The sequence below is a fragment of the Mycteria americana genome, chromosome 4, assembly GCF_035582795.1.
Source record: "Mycteria americana isolate JAX WOST 10 ecotype Jacksonville Zoo and Gardens chromosome 4, USCA_MyAme_1.0, whole genome shotgun sequence".
NCBI classification, from domain to species: domain Eukaryota; kingdom Metazoa; phylum Chordata; class Aves; order Ciconiiformes; family Ciconiidae; genus Mycteria; species Mycteria americana.
In genome coordinates this window covers 41,163,367-41,176,863 of record NC_134368.1, presented here as the reverse complement: position 1 = coordinate 41,176,863, position 13,497 = coordinate 41,163,367, and the positions used below count along the sequence as shown (strand labels likewise).

General features: G+C 40.1%; 1 protein-coding gene across 1 annotated transcript in view; it reads right to left on the bottom strand.

The window, feature by feature from the left end:
* GPM6A (glycoprotein M6A) overlaps window positions 1-948 on the bottom strand; it is a 213,360-nt gene extending 212,412 nt beyond the window's left edge. The window contains exon 1 of the mRNA XM_075500296.1: window positions 781-948. The gene's annotated coding sequence lies outside the window, so the exon portion shown is untranslated. The remainder of the gene's footprint in view (window positions 1-780) is intronic.
* Between the last annotated feature and the right edge of the window lie 12,549 nt (window positions 949-13,497).

Sequence of the window (13,497 nt, the reverse complement as noted above, 5' to 3'; positions counted from 1 at the left end):
TCAGGAATTACATTGTAGGACAGATCTCCTCAAGCAATAGATTCTTTTTGTCCAGAGAACAGAGTAAGAAGACACTTTTTCTTATTTGAGCATGCATAGATACCAGCTACAGAGGGTTGAGTTAGCTTTAATGAAAGAAATCAAGAACGATCTTTGGAGTTGTAGTTCCACAACTCATGGGCTACCTCCCCACTATTTGCATTGCATTGACACAAACACAGTAATGGTGATGTAGTGAGTTGAATCAGGAAACTGTTCTGTCTGAAAAATAATTCAGGGAAAAATTGTTGTTCAGTAAACAAGTAAGTTCCACGCTGCAAGCCACCATCCAGCTGCACAAACAAATGGAGGAGGGAAAAACTAGAAGAGAAAAACAAGATGTTGTCCAATAAATGTCTGTGGATTAAAAGCCCACATGATGTACCTGATGACTCCAGGTTGGTGGAGTTGGATCCAGCGGAATGCGTTTTGTGACTCGTATTTGACGGGATTAGTCAGTGTGTAACACGATAGTCTGCAGTTCTTTTCAGTCCCCCAGCATGGAGCAATGGTCTCTACAAACGAGGCGCAGCTATAGCTAAATGGCTCAAAATTCATGTCATCTTAAAACGCTTATCTTAACAACAGCGTCGTCCGGGGCTATGAGGCCAGCACTCCCCGGAGATCCTCGGAGCGCGTAAAATCGGCCCTTCCCTCCTGACACTGGTTTCTGATCCCGTCACGGTAACGGGGAAGGCGGACTGCTAGCTCTGGAAAACTTCCCCTCTCCCAACTACTGACCCGGTCGAAACCCGCAGGAAAGAGCGGAGCTGGGGTCGGGGTTCGCCCCCTCAGTGTCTCCCAGGTCACGCTGACGCGGCCGTTAACGGCTGAGGCGCGAGCCGCCGCTGGGATCTCCCCGGGCCGCAGCAACCCGCGCCCGCCCGGGGGCTGTCCCCCGGGGCCCGCGCCGGCTGCCTCGTTGCTAAGTAACGCGATCCCCGCTTCCGCCCGCCGGCGGCCGGCGCCTGCTTCCAATGGGCGCGCGGCGGGGGCGGGCCCGCCGGGTTGCCCGGGAGACGGGTTGGTTTCCCCCTGCGCGGCGGCGGTGACGGACGCGCTGCGGGCGGGCAGGTGAGGGCGGGCGGCCGCCGCCGCCGGGCAGCGGGCAGGAGGTGTGCGGCACGGCGCTTCTCGCTCCGTCGTGTGGCGGGGGGCCGCCCGGCTCGGCTCGGCTCGGCCCGGCTCGGCTCGGCTCGGCTCGGCTCGGCTCGGCTCGGCTCGGCTCGGCTCGGGCGGTTGAGCCCGGTGCGGGCCCGGTTGTCCCGCGGGCGGCGGTTCTGTGCGGCTCGGCCGGGCCGCGCCGCTCTTCGCCCACCTGCGGCCTGGGGACGGAGCGGCCCTGGGGAGCTTTCGGGGCTTTGGGCGGTTGTCTGGTCTCCAGGAGCGGGCTGACGGTATTGTTGGGTGTTTGCATTGGTTTTGGGACTTTTCGACCGTACGCGTATCTCTGTACAAACGTGCTTGTGTGGAAACATAAACTTAAAATCGAGTAAACGCGGAGGCAGCAATCTTTAGAAGCAGAAAACTGTGTGGAAAACGCTTGCCCTCCGTAGGGAGGGAGAGCTTTGGGCTTATTTATACTTCAACTGCTTTTCTCAGCTGGGACAAGTGCGGGAGGGGGAAACAAAACCAAGCTTAGAGAACTAAAAAAATTATTTGAGTACAAAAGCAAACTACAGGCTAAGCAAACAAAGCTTATGAAAATAAATTTAAGACAGGAGACTCTGCAAATGAAGAAATAAGTATTTAAAGGGGTTTTTTTGTTAAATAAATTCCACTGATCTCTTAAGAGATGTTGCTTTACATAGAAATGGTCACACAACAATTTGAGAAATGATTTTGGAAGGTTTGAAAATGGCAAGCATGAAATCAAAGTCTGAGTGAGATCTTTAATTATTTGGAATGCTGTAGTAAATATCACAGTTCTGGATTTTAAAATCAATAAAGACTGTAGTGTTCTTAATTGGCTTAACCACTGCATGATACAGAACATAAATACTTTGAAATTTCCATTTCAAGCCTCAAAACTGGTTGTTTCAAGAATATCTTTCTGATGGTCATGTACTCATTCTTTCAAAACCATCATGGGCTAGGGAGTCCATTGTGTCTCTTTCTAACTGATTCTAAACTTTAAGTCCCTTCTACGTTAGGAGTGTAGAGCTTTCTGGTTTTATGCCTCATTTAAAAAATTTGTCATGACATTATGCAGTTTCCTGCTATTCATAAGAGCACTTAGGGGGAAGAATTCAGAGGGAATAAACACATCTAGTAAACAATCAGATGTTCTTCAAACTTTAGCAAAGTATTATTTTGCTTAAGTTATTCATGGTAAGGCATATTTCCCATTGTTTTAAATTAAGTTCAAGTTGCTAACCTTTGCACTTCCTAATTTTTTATAGTCCTGAAATAGGGGAAATTCACTTAGGTTGTGCCATTTGCAAATAAATTCTTTCCTGACTAAAGGCACAACTGTATAGGTTACTGATATATTTTAAGGTTTCTGTGAGAGAACAAGTGCCTTGCACAAATTAGTCAAGCTAACTCTGTGTTACCGTTACTTGTTTTACATATCAGAACTGTTCAAAAGCTTCAGTTAAGACTGTGGTTATCTCTGGCTAATTGTTGTAACCCATACAGAGACATGGCGATCTAAAGAACTTGCAAAGGTAATATGGAGTATGTATGGAGTAATACACGTAATGCAAAAATTTTAAAATATCTTGGGAGTGTTGTTTTACCTACTGTTTTTTTGGTAACATATTAATTATTCTCCCTGACAAGATATCTACTGTCTTATTCCATCTCTCTGTTTCAACAGAAGCATCATCCTGTGCATTGTATTACACCAAATCTTGGACTCACTGAGTAGCTCTTGCTATTGAAAGGACCCATAATACAATGATAAACTTGTAATTTGGTCATCTACTATGAGGAAAATTTCCCCATAGCAAGAAAAACCAAAGAGAGTCCTTGGTGAGTTTGACTAATGGTCCGTTTAACTCGATGGGCCAGTATTTTATTTCTAACGGTGGTAATGGGAGATGATAACTTAGGGAAAGCAATATTTCCTCTTCCTGTAGTCTGTGAGTCAGAGTTGATGTGGACAATAAGAGTTACTTGAGCGAATTCTGCTGAAGATAATGTGTAACTCGCATATTTTGTTATATAAGGCAAAAGATAAGTGGTACAAGAAGAGAAGTAAATATCAATGTAACATTTGAATTGTAGCAACTGGCTATGAGAACTGAGAATTCACCTGTAGGGTATAAGCAATTTGGTGACATAGTGTCATTCAGGCTAGCAGTTATTTATGGTAGCAGCTGAGCTGTACTTTGGGCACTGGAGAAGGATGGAAGCTTTGTACGGTATTGTTTTCCCCATTTAAGTCCTATAATAAGTACGCCTTGGCCAAATCCATTGGGACCATTTATTCCTTACCCTGTTCTAGCACAGGCCGGAGAATTTGATTTTGCTGCTATGTGTGGGATTCACTAGATTAGCAGTAAAGGCTTGTACTGTTTTGCTGACTTTTTAAAATGTTGTTAACAATATCATATACTAGCTCTCAAGGCAGTCTTGTCATGAAGTGTGGGAACTTGTCTCTTCCAGGTCTTTCTCTCCTTTGGTGGTGTTTTCATTTGTGGTGATGACCTTGACTGCACGGTTGTCTCTGCTAAGGCTCCTCCTTAGATTTTTCTCTTGGGCTACTTTGTTCAGTTTTATGTGGGAAGCTGTATGTAAGCAGACAAGGTGATAATTCAGTAATTTCTAAAATCTTCATCAGTGATGAATCTTTCTATTCAGCGCCCAGTGTCTAATTTCCTGTTTAATGATGTGGGATCCCCAGCTCTCGGAAGTAGTTGTTGGAATGGAAAAGTATTAATGTAATCTTTTTTTTTTCTTGGGCTGTATATTATAGGTCTTATAATGGTGAAGTTAATACTGCCTTTTCCCTACTTAATGAATTTTTTTTCTTAATGCTTCTACTGACTAGAAATTCAGTTCGGGTACAGGAACCTATATCTATTTTCCAGCCTATGTGGCCAATTTGAACCCAGTTGCTTAGCCTGTATGGTATCTTGATTTAAATAACACTTCTAATATCTCTGGTAATTACCACCTCCTTCCATCATTTTTTAAAACACTGTATCCAAAATGTTTAAGTCCATCTTTCTCGAATATGCTAACTAAATGTAGTGCATGAGTGCCTGGTATAATGGTGTTAAGCTTCCTTCTGTGTTGAAAATAGCTTTCCTAACACATTGTATATCTCTTCTCATGGCCACATCCTGTTGATGGTTCATACTTTTCTCATGGTTTATTACATCCAATGTTTGACTGATTTTGTAAGGGTTTTTTTCTCTCTCACCTTTCGTTGTACTATAGTTGTGTAGTTTTTACTCAGTTTCATGGTCTCTTGAAACCAATCATCTCTACTAGCAGTTTTTTTGGGGGAGTAGGATTTATCCCATCCCTTCAATTTATATGTTTTGAGATGTCCTGTTTTGTTTCTGTTCTAGATATAATTGATTGCATTTACTTGCACCATTAGACAACCTGCTTTTGCCTCTTACTCAGTAGCCTCTTTCTCAATGAGATGTAAATTGCCTAGTTTATTGATAGTCTGAACCCTAATCTCTTTGGGTTTGACCTTCTGTATTCTCTTTTTCAGTCTGATTAAAGAATCATTTAGAGTTTTAATGCTAGAGTTGATTTCTGCCCCCCCCCAGGCAAATCAAGATTTAAGAGCACTAATTAATGCTACTATTTTCATTGTCTTAACTTCCTTTTCAAGTTGTTACCTATTGTCTGAAAATACCTGTAATGGGAGACTGATAATGATGGAATGAAAGAGGATATGTCAGACCCAGAGATCAATTTCACACATAAGTTTAAATGTCAGGAAAAAGAAAAATTAAGTATAATAATAAATAAAAATAAACTTTCAAGTGCGAGGTTAGTATTGAGAAGAGCTCTGTAATCATTTGTTACTAACCTACAGCACATTTTTTATACTTAACCTCCTGGCTATGAATGTGTATGTGGTCACATCCCATTCAGATTTCCAGAGAATGGAGTGCAATCTTGTTGCAGTTAAAGAGGTTTCTTTTTTTGGAGGTGGTTGTAGTGTATGCTTTTTGCAGGTTCTTCTTGCTTTTGTGGTTATTGGAGCACAAGTGGCCCCTGAAGTGTCTGAACAGAACTGTTAAATTGACTGCTCTGTAAAAATTCTTAGGGCAGAAAATCTCCATGTTTTAGAACACTATCTTGCAGACAAACTTTTCAAGAGTTGATCTGTTTTGCCAATAAAATCAACTCAATATTGCCTCTGTCCAGCTTTAGCTAGTTTTCCAAATTTGGAAAATTAGTATTAGCAGATGTGTGAGAGGGTACAGTTTGTACAAGATGATATACAGCTGGATGTCATCCGCACTTAGCTATTCAATGTCTCTTAGCTCACCAAATGCATTAACAAATACATACGGATGATGAATAGCACAGGGACATGACCAATATCCGAGGGATTTTAAATATTACCTCGCGCTTCACAGCTAGAGAGAATTTTCTTCTTTTTTCATTAATTTTTTCTGCCTGCCTTCAAGTTATGTTCTCTGTGGGCTTGTTTGTGCTTCAGATGCTGAAATTCTTTTCTGCTGAGGAAAGTTCTTAGTACATTGAGTTAAATATACTGAGGAAGTGTTCTTGTTATTTCTTATATCTGCCATAGAAATGTACTTAAATATAAATTAAATAACAAGTACTATTTTCTTAACATCCAAATCAGCAAAAAATAGTTTTAAAAATGATTGTTATTAAAATGTTTACTTCAAAATGTCTTCATTATTGTTCCAGACAGGGATTTGCACTATTATAATCTAAATTCATTATAATCTAACATGTTTCTGAAGAACATTAGAATGGAGTGACTTACAATCTAGTTAGACATAGATAAATCCTATGAGCATGATACAAAAAAATACATGCAACATCTTTCTTGCTCTATTAACTGTTTGCTGACAGACTGAACAATCTTTTTTCTTTTTTGACAGAAACTGGGGTACTTCAGCTTTGAGTACATCCAAATTTTATACGTGTAGTGATTATGAAACTGAGACAAGCGTTTCGGTATAGATATAGTTTTATGAATAAGGTTATAATTTTTCTCCATGTATATGTAGTGTGCCCTTATTGTCTTTTTTGACCAAGGAATTTGAAAATCAAAGAGAGAGTTAACTTTCCCTTTTCTTAAGTGTTATATGCGCTCTTCACAGAATTTGAATGGAAGCATCTGCTAAGCCATATTAACAGTGGTACTGTATGTATAAACATACTCATTTATATTTTTTTCTTAAGAGATGTTAAAGTTACTTTCTTAAAAAGAAAAAAAAGACTATAAACGTTTCATTGAATTTATTTTTCAAGATCCAATTATGGAACATCCTTAGGAAGATATGTGATCAAGTCCAATCCACTGCTATTGTTGGCAGCTAGAGCCTAATCTGCTCCGTAAACTGATAAAGCTCAATCTTAAAAGTAGCTATGTTTTTGTCCTTGAATGCTTGTGGGAAGGTTGTTCTAAAGTCTCATCCCGGTGCAGATCTGGTGATGATGATGGTGTTGCACGTCTGTTACTAACAGCTTACTTTAATCACTGTGAGGTGGCCTGGCTATCCTGTATGTCATCTTGTCCTGATAAATCCACACAGCTTGTTGGGAAAGAGCAAATGAGGGGAACAATAAAAAGGACAACCTTTTAGGGAATGGTTTGTTTATTTTTAGGGAAAAATAAAAGGACAACCACAAAAGGACAAGCCCTGCTTATGTTTGTACCATTAGTAGCTTGGGAGGAGTAAGGGAAATGTAATTCTTAACTGACCTCATATGATCTAGGATCACTGAGACATAGGTTTGCTGTGTCATTATTGTACGATTGCTTAGTGCATGGCCTTACTGTAAACATTGTATTTTAGGATTTATTTTAGGATATTTAGGATCATTACATGCTTCATATTCTCAATGTAAAGGTTCTTAAAGCACTAATTAATAAATAAAACCTGAGGCTTTTAAACTGATTTCTTTACTGTAGATACTGATGTAATGAACTTACATAATGCTATGGAAATTACGAAAATAATGAATTTTTATAGTCTTGTAATTTAAAGATTTTTTTAAGGTATTTTGTACTTGGGTTTTTTGTTGCATGTTTTTTGTTATGAAGACATTAATTCCTGTAATGAATTTTGTGGCTTCAAAATGTGTCAAAAGAGAAAATGCAGTTGTACCATGTTAATCTTTAGTATACAGCCATTCAGTAGATAATTTTTAGTACTATGATGGGACATATTATGAAATAATGTCTACATGGATTGCCAGAGAATTAATTTTGTCATAGAATTGGGTACAGTGAATCTGGAGAAAAGCTTACTAAAATACCAATTTCTATGAGAAGTAAATGTAGTCAATTAATTGAAAATCATACTTAATTTTAAAACATGCTACTGATTTATGGCAAGGATACACCAAATCTGACTTTTTAAAGAAATTACACAGGCAAATGTCTAAATATTTCTCTAGCTAAGATTTAAGCAGAAACATAAACAGTGGTTAGAAACGTATTTGGAAAAAATAAGTGCATGGTTGATTTGGCACAGTATATCAACTACAGATTATTAAATAATAGCAAATTTGGTAGCAAAAGTGGAAGATGGAGATAGAGCTTTCTTACTTGTCTTCCATTCTTGAAGATACTTCTTCATAACTGAAATGTATTGCTGAATTCAGATATTGCCAGATAACACGGGAGAATAGAATCAGCTTGTTAATTCCAATGGCATTTAGATAATTATTTTCAGATGTATCTTTTATCCTTTGTTTTCTAGGTAAACTATATATGTATGTTATATTTAGGAATATGTTTTAGTGTGTAGAGATTGAGGCCACTATACTCTTCAGCATCTCCTTTCAGACTCTTTTAAGGTCAAGTCTTTGTAGAGAGCAAGGTAGTAGCTTACTCTCATAATAAAAAAAATATCTGCACTGAAGTGTCTGGAAGTAAGATCAACTTTCATATCAAATACAAATAGAAGATAAACACTGATTATGTTTGTTTGTTTTTTTGGTAATTCTTGACCTTTGTAGCGCTGATCTTTAACCACACATTGTAATGTTCTTATCTTAAAGCATCACAATTTACAACATCACTCCTACTTTATCCTTCTCACTGTTTTAGGTTTTTTGTATTTATGCCTAGCCAATCAAATTTTGGGGCCAAGTATTCAGCTGTTTTATCTGTGGTACTGGAGGTAGTAACCTCCACTAACTGTCGCTGTTCTCAGATTGCACATCCTTCCTTATTATCATATAAGGCAGAATCATTAAAAGCAGTTGGCAAAACCAATTACTACCTTACTCCTGCTGTATCATATCTTAGAGGAAATTTCATAGTGTATGGGCTTCTTTCCTGCCTAACGTCCACACTTAAGGTAATTGAAGGTTGTCATTGTCAATAAAGTAAGTCTTCACTTGGAATTAAATCCTCTCCTACTTGAAGCTAGTAGACATTTCTGATTCTGAAATCACATTGAACTGTTCAATATTCAACTTCTTTGAGAATAATTTCATTTAGGAATGTAAATAAGGATTAAAGAACCTTGTATTTGTGGCTGGATTGATCCATTCTCACTTCAGACAGTAGTTCTGTGAATATGTACAATTTCTGTTATCCTTGCCAGATGATGTTCATAAGCTTGAGAAGAAATTTCCTCTACAGTCTCAATATCTCTGAGACTATACATGTTACCAACTGGTAAAGCTGGAAAATTTTTTTTTAAATGTTTAGCATAAAGTATAGACCTTTTTTCCCAGTATCAACCCCTTAGGTGAAGGATTCCAAAAGTTATTTGTTCAGTCACTATCTTCTACAGTGGCATATAGCTGCTTGTGATAGTGGATCCTAGAATTGTGCTGGCTACATGCATTACAAACCTCATAGGAGTTGCTTGTATGTACAAGTGGAAATGCCTTATATGAACAACATTACCTCCTGTACTCCATCCATCTCCTTCATCTGCCTAGCTTGTACTCTTCCTCCTGACTCAACAAGCTGCTTTGAATGCCTGTAACTCATGGTTTCAGAGCTCACGGCTGTGGGATCCAGTGTCTCTGCCATCTATACATCCCTCTGCTGGCACGCTTGGCTCACTGAGCATCCAGACAGCTGTTGGTATACTCTCGAGCTCCCTAGTCCCAGTCAATCCCCATCTCCACAGTGTACCTTTCACCTTATGAACCATCTTTTGTTCCACTTCTGTCTGTCCTCCCCACTCAAACTCATTTGGGGTTATGAAGTTGAGAAATGGTTTTCTAGAAGAATGTTTTCTGTCTTCTCCTGACAAGTTTTCATTACACTGTTGGGATGGAGGTCACCAGAGACTCAGTGAGCAGAGGAAGTTTTCAGAACCCATGGCTAGTTGAACGTTGTTAGATTCTCAAAGGTAATGCTGCCAGAGGCAGCTGCTTCCCACTACTGAGCGTTATAGTGTAAGAAGATAAAATTGGCCATAGGTGTTCAAACTGAGGCTCTTTCTAGATCAGAATGCCAGTGTAGTGACCTCTTGTGAGCTTACAAGACTCTCTGACCTGATGATGATATAGCATCAAGAGTGTTGCTCCTCCTTCCGTTCCACCAATGCACGTGCTCTAATTGGCCTGACCAGCCCATAACTCTTGCTCTGCAATCTCCATATTTACCCTCTTTCCTCACCATGCCAGGAGTTTAACTGTCTGTGTTCAAGGCAAGCTCTGCTACAGTGCAGCTGTGTAACCTTGGGTCAGACTATGTGAAACAGTGAAGTTGGGAGAAAGAGCTATGAGAAACCTTGTCTGGGACCTCCACCTGTGCATCTTCCACTCCCTGGCTCTAGAGCTGCATTGGAGCTCAGGCCCTTGCCTTGGTCTTTGCCTGAACTATGCCGCAGCCACACCGTGCCTGGCCTTAACACCTTGCTGCTCCTGACATTGCCTTACTGAATTCCTGCCTTGATCTTGGATTTTCTTTAGCACTGTGAACTTGTCTGGTGATTACTGGACTATCAGCTGAACCTGGTTACCATCACTGGATGTGTTCTGCTGCTCTTGAGTACTGAGGTACTGTGCCATTGTGCTGATTTTTGGCTGGGATAGAATTAATTTTCTTCACAGTAGCTAGTATGGGGCTATGTTCTGGATTTGTGCTGGAAAGTGTTGATAACACAGGGATGTTTTTTGTTATTGCTGAGCAGTGCTTACACAGAGTCAAGGCCTTTTCTGCTTCTCACCCTACCCCACCAGCGAGGAGGCTGGGGGTGCACAAGAAGCTGGGAGGGGACCCAGCTGGGACAGCTGACCCCAACTGACCAAAGGGCTATTCCATACCATATGGCGTCATGCCCAGCATATAAAGCTGGGGGAAGAAGAAGGAAGGGGGGGATGTTCAGAGTGATGGTGTTTTGTCTTCCCAAGTAACTGTTATGTGTGATGGAGCCCTGCTTTCCTGGAGATGGCTGAACACCTGCCTGCCGATAGGAAGTAGTGAATGAATTCCTTGCTTTGCTTTGCTTGTGTGCGCAGCTTTTGCTTTCCCTATTAAACTGTCTTTATCTCAGCCCATGAGTTTTCTCACTTTTACTCTTCCGACTCTCTCCCGCATCCCACCAGGGGGGAGTGAGTGAGCTTTGTGGTGCTTAGTTGCTGGCTGGAGTTAAACCACAACAGCCACTCATCAGCAAGGTCACACACACACACACCCCCCCACCCACCCACCCCACCTGCTTTGCAGTCACCTTTGGCTCCTGGTTTCCTTGCTTTGCAAATAAGCCTACTCGTGCTGCTCCCTGTTGGTCTTATTGCAGGCAGATAAGAGCTCTACTCCTAATGGAAAGTCTCCCTCAGAGTCCAGACTGAGAGATAAGGAATAAAGACTGCACACTTACATGAAGGGGAGAGAACAGGGTCCATGGTCTTGTATTGTCCAGCTGTCTCTATGGAGTTGTAGAAGTTGGCCTTCTCCTGAGCACGCTGGCTCGTTCATAGCCCTGAGACACAACCTCAGTGTGACAGTGGGACTTGGTGAGGGCTGTGGACAAGTCTGGACAGCGCACTTGAATATGTGCTAATATGACTGTGGATGCAGGAGGTGCTAAGCATTGTGAAATGGCCCAGAACAGCATTAAATCTAGAATGCTATTCTTGTATGCTTTTAGTTGGCTTATTTTGTGTATCTCATTGCCTTTAAAATGCACATGGCGATGTAAAAAAAGCTGAAGTGCTGAGCCCGGCAAGATATCTTGGGTTTCTCTAAAGTGTGTTCTTATAATTATATGCATTTCTCTAAAAGTTTTATATTACAGCACTGATAGCTATTGCAATTTCCACCTCGAATGATAAGTTAATGTTTGTGAGTGCTAAATATTAACAGACCTTTTTGTCTTGTAACATACATTGATAATATTATTCTTGTTGTATCACATATTTACATATTAGTTATTACATATTCATAACAACTTTAGTTTCTAAAATGTAGTTACTTTACCAGAATTGTTCCCTTTAGGACTTAAGTCCTGACCCTGAAAAGTGTAAAACAATTCTATCACAGAATCACAGAATCATATAGGTTGGAAAAGACCTTTAAGATCATCGAGTCCAACCATAAACCTAACACTGCCAAAAACCACCACTACACCATGTCTCTAAGTACCTCATCCAAACGTCCTTTAAATACCTCCAGGGATGGCGACTCATGCTTCCCTGATGATCCTGAAACTAAATGTGAACCATGGTGTCAGTCTCTCGAGAGACTCATTGTTCTAACAGGTTGGTATTGAGACTAGAAAATTCAGTTCACATACATTGTGGAACAGCTATAGGTGTAAAATGGAAACAAATTTGTTACTGTTGAACTACATGCATACTTTGCTCAAGATTCTGAATGATGCGATGTGCCCTTATAAAGAGACAGAGCAGCGTGAAAGCAAAGGCTTTCCTAAATGCGCTAGTATTGATTTATTTGAAACCATGATTTTGGGGTGTAATAAGCAGTAATAATGTGGATATGATTTGTTTAGCAAATTGTAAAATTTTTGTTCATAGGAGTGGTACATCAATGTTGTGGTTTAACCTGGCAGGCAACTAAACACCACACAGCCGTTCGTTCACTCCCTCCACAGTGGGATGGGGGAGAGAATTGGTTAAAAAAAAAAAAAAAAAAAAAAAGTAAAATTCATGAGTTGAGATACAGACAGTTTAATAGGACACAAAAGGAAGGGAAAATAATAATAATAATAATAATAATAATAATGATGATAAAAGAATATACAAAATAAGTGATGCACAATGCAATTGCTCACCACCCCGCCAACTGATGCCCAGCCAGTTCCCGAGTAGCGGTTGCCGCCCCCCAGCCAATTCCCCCAGTTTCTATACTGAGCATGATGGCATATGGTATGGAATAGCCCTTTGGCCAGTTTGGGTCAGCTGTCCTGGCTGTGCCCCCTCCCAGGTTCTCGCTGGCTGAGCATGGGAAGCTGAAAAGCCCTTGACTAGAGTAAGCACTACTTAGCAACAACTAAAACGTCAGTGTCTTATCAACTTTATTCTCATACTAAATCCAAAACATAGCACTATAGCAGCTACTAGGAAGAAAATTAACTCTATCCCAGCTGACACCATGACAATCAGTGACATTTTTATCATTTAGTCATAGACCATGGATATTGTCAGGCATTTCTTCAGCCGTATGAACAGAGGTATCTGAATTAATCCTTTGCTTCCCATATAGTTTATGAGACCATGCAATTCTGTGCACTTTGCATTGTTTATGTTTGAGCCGAAGTCTCAAAGGGCAAGTAATCTGAAAAAATTCAGCAGTATGGTGGGAAGTTCTTCTGTATATTCTTGTGTATGTATACATGTATCTGGAGGACTATATAACCACAAAAAAATCTGCTAATCTGGGAATGCTACTTTCCATAAATATAGTGGGTGTCTTGATTTAAATTTTTATTATTTTGTGTGTGTGTGGTTTGGTTTTTTTTTTCCCTTAGGTGTCATAATTTCTGAGTACGAGGTTGGAAAGCAAAAGTATTGCTGCTTTTCTTTATTTCCCTGCTGTGTATTTGAGAACGTAGCTTGCTTATACAGTAGCCTTAATGGAAACTGTGTGCTAGAGTAGGACTGGTAAGGGCACTGAATTGCTCTTTGGAAATAGTAAGTCATGTTGACAGCTGACTCCAGGTTAATATCTAGTACTTGCAGCTGTTCTTCTCCTGCCTTGCTTTGTTTATTTCTTGATTGAACAATTGACTTCACAGTCTAGCTTTTGCATTTATTATATTACGAATTTTGGGAAACAGTTCGTTAATCCAGTACAGAAAGACAGAGATTGCCTGGGTTCTAGATTTCGTAAGAAACTGGGGTTTT